The sequence below is a fragment of the Chinchilla lanigera genome, unplaced genomic scaffold (assembly GCF_000276665.1).
Source record: "Chinchilla lanigera isolate Chin_1 unplaced genomic scaffold, ChiLan1.0 scaffold00040, whole genome shotgun sequence".
Taxonomy (NCBI): Eukaryota; Metazoa; Chordata; class Mammalia; order Rodentia; family Chinchillidae; genus Chinchilla; species Chinchilla lanigera.
This window is the reverse complement of record NW_004955441.1, coordinates 14405383-14409191: the sequence shown is the minus strand read 5'-3', so window position 1 is coordinate 14409191 and position 3809 is coordinate 14405383.

Genomic DNA, 3809 nt, shown 5'->3' with positions numbered 1-3809 from the left:
CCACCAACTCTGCTTCTCAAGGGTGTTTATTGAGCAAAGCCACGAGGTGAGGCGGGCCTAAGGTATGACAGAGCTAGAATCAATCAATGGGATTATAAATATAGTTGCTTAGGAAATACTGATCCAATGGCAAATCATAGGATGGATGTGCGGTGGGACAAAACTATCGTTGGCCAATAAGTGCAGAAGAGGTACAGTTGCTAGGCTAATTTTCTTCTGTTTTGGTACTCAGTGTCGAACTCAGGACCTTGGGCTTGCCGGGCAGGTGCTGCACCACTGAGCTATATCCCCAGCCCTGGGGTAATATTGATTAAATGGGGTTCAAATGGGGAAATAAGTCACATAGTTAAGTGCATGGGCAGATAAGGATTTTCCTGGAAGGGGGTGAGGAGGTTTGGTCCTCCTCCCCAAGGCCACTGATGCCTACTTAGAATATCAGTCTCTGCTGTTCATCCCTAGGGGCAGTGTATGGGTGAGTAGTTCTTTTTCTTGAAACCTGGCCTTCCATGAATACGCCTCCAGCCCCACTTGCTCTGCACTGACCTCTCCAGGGCCCAGCTGTCTGACTGCCTACAATATTTCTACCTAACTTAGGTGTCTATAATACTATTATCTTCCAAAAGTGTGACGCTGCCTTCCTGTTCATAAAGGAATTGAAAAATATCCCCGTGAGAAATACTTCCTCTATGGAAATAAAACACTACTCGCTCATCGCAGAGTCCATTTTTCTGTCTTCTACATAGCAGGGACTCTTGCTGCAGCCAGACCCGTAGATGTCTCAACAGCTTTATTTTTTGTTTATTCTATTTTGGTCTCTATTATTGCAGCAATCTCTATTGGCAGACATTATTCTACCAATATCTTTTTTTTTGAGCAGTTTAATGTATTCTTCTCTCCTTAATGCAGTAGAAATGAGCATATTCCTCTCTCAGATTAATCTGGAACCTGGGGCTGGGGAGGTGTGGGGGGTACCACGCTCCTAATTGGATTTTGTGTTGATTTGAAATGTCTAACTCAAAACTGGGGTGTGCAGCTCCGTGGAAGAGTGCTGGCTTAGGGTCACAAGACAACAAACACCCCCAAACCGAACATGTATGAGTCAGATGACACTGACATTTTCTGCACAACCAGGCTTCTCTCAAGTCTGGGCCATGAGGGCCACAGAACTCTTCCTGGGCCCCTGTCATGCGCCTGGCCCCTCATCTTCGGACAAAAGCAGAACTGTACACTAAGAACTTCTTTAGGGTTTGGGCTTGTGCCAGAGCATTTTGGAAACTGTGATGGTAAAAAATCTTTAAAATATATAGGAAAAGAGTGTACAACAGTGAAGTGGACAGATCACACCCTCCTGCTGTCTCATTGTCTCAGAACAGGTAAAAGCCACCCCCAGGAAGTCCCTGGGGGCCCTGGGGCTCTGAGACTTCACTCTTGGACAACTTGTAGCCCAAGGGGCTCTGAGCAGAGTTTGCTCTGAGCAGAGTTCTGTGAGGAACCCAGACCCACCAAGCCCCGCCCTCGGGGTATCACAGGCTCATGGAGGAGAACAGAACCTAGGCCACGGGAGAGATGGCTGGGTGTGGTGGCACCCACCTGTAATCCTGGCACTCAGGAGGCTGAGACAGGAGGATCACTATAAGTGCGAGGCCAGCCTGGACTATATAGCCGTTTCCTGTCTTTAAAAAACCAAAAACTGAAACAAACACCCAGGAGAGGCCCGGCAGTTCTGGGGGTTACACACAGAGCCTGACGTTAGCCTTGAGGGCCGCTCCATCGGTCTTCCACCACCAGCCACACTGTGTAGCTCTCAAAGCGCATTTTCTACAAGGTGTAGTTCTTGAGAGGGAGAAGTTAAAGTGAAAGAGCACAGAATGTCTATATATTGATCTTCCAGGAAGCTTGGCAATGTGATAAACTGCTGCTACATGGCTTAAAAGCCCAAGAAGGGTCCTCAGGAGAAAAATCAGTAGCTCAGTAGTTGTGGATTTAGCAGGAGTGTGGAAAGGAGAAAGATTGAGACAGATAAAGACAACACACTTCTCGGGGCGCAGTGTGCAGAGCAATGATTTTTGCTCAGTGTTGCTGTGCTGGGGCCGGAAGCCAAGCTTTGTGCATGCCGGGCCAGCGCTGTACCCAAGCCACAACCCAGCTCCTGTTCAGTTTTTGGTTTTGGTTTTTTGTTTTTCTGAGATAGAGTCTCAGGCCGGGGATATAGCTCAGCGGCATAAGCGCTTGCCTGGCAAGCCTGAAGTTATGAGTTCAATTCCCGGTATCCAAAAAAAAAAAAAAAAAGAGAGAGAGATAGAGTGTCATTAAGCAGTTCAGGCTGACCTTGAACTCCCTATGTACCCCAGGCCGGCCTTGAACTCCTGACGATCCACCTGCCTCAGCCCAAGAGTGCTGGACAATACCACGCCTGGCTCCTGTTCTGTTTTGCATTCCTGAATGGAAGCTCAGAGAAATCCTGGGAAACAAGTATTCCATTCACTCCACTTTACAGGACAGAAGACTGAGGCATAGGGATGTCAAGTAACTCCCCCACGTTCTAGTAAGCCTCGGAGGTAGGAGTTAATCCTGAGTAGTCTGATGCCAGAGTCCAGGCTTTTGTCGACCACAGACACATACACACACACACACACACACACACACACACACACACTACCCCTTGGTGCGTGTCTGACCACAGCGCCCTGTGAGCACACAGTCTCAGAGACAAAGGCAGGGTGTGAGCTGGTTATAAAATGTTCACGGTAAAGAGAATAGAAGGGAGAAACGGAAGCAAAGCTTTTGTAAATAAGGAGCGGAGGAGGGTCGAAGAGAGGGGAGGGGAGTGGGCAGAAAAGAAGCAGGATAGATCATGCACAGGTACAAAGTCCCGTGATGGATGTGATCACTACGCATATCTAAAACGTACCAAGCAAAAAAAACAAAAAATGTGGACCGTGATACACGCTCGGGCTGAGCCAGGAGGGTCGCTGCAGGTTCGAGGCCAGCCGAGGCTACACAGCAACACCCTGTCTCAAAAGACAAACAAAAACAACAACCAAAAACCATACCTCCACACTCGGAATAACTCAAAATGGATCACCGTAGTAAATATAAAACCTTGAACTGTGAACTTCCAGGAGAAAATATTTGTGAACTTGGGTTGAAATTTCTTAGATACGACACCAAAAACACAGCCTGTAGAAGAAAAAGCAGTAATAACTTGAGTTGAATTAAGAACTCACCTGTAATCCCAGCACTCTGGGAGCCCGCAGTAGCAGGAGCATAAGTTTGATTTACTTGGTGACCCCCTGACTCAAAATGAAAATAAAAGCGGCCGGGGATATAGCTCTGTTGGAAGGTATTGGCTTCAATCCTTAGTACCATGCACACAAAAGGCATTTTTTTTTTTTTATCTTCCTGCCTCGGCCTCCTGAGGGCTGGGATTACAGGTCTGTACCACCACACCCAGCACAAAGGGATCTTTTTTCTTTTTTTGGTGCTGGGAATTGAACTCAGGACCTTGTGGTTGCCAGGTAGATGCTGTGCCACTGAGCTATATCCCCAGCCCACAAAAAGACATTATTAAAAGAATGAAAACACCACAAACTGGTAGAAAACTTTTGCCACATGTGTATCTGACTCAGGACTTGAGTCTAGAATATATAAAGAATTCATGATGCTGAAATAATAAAAAGGTGAAACCTATTTTCAAAACAGGTAATGTGGTGAGGTATGGTGACTCATACCTGTGATCCCAGCACTCAAGAGGCTGAGGCAGGAGAATTGCCATGAGTTTGAGGTCAACCTCAGCTACACAGTGAATT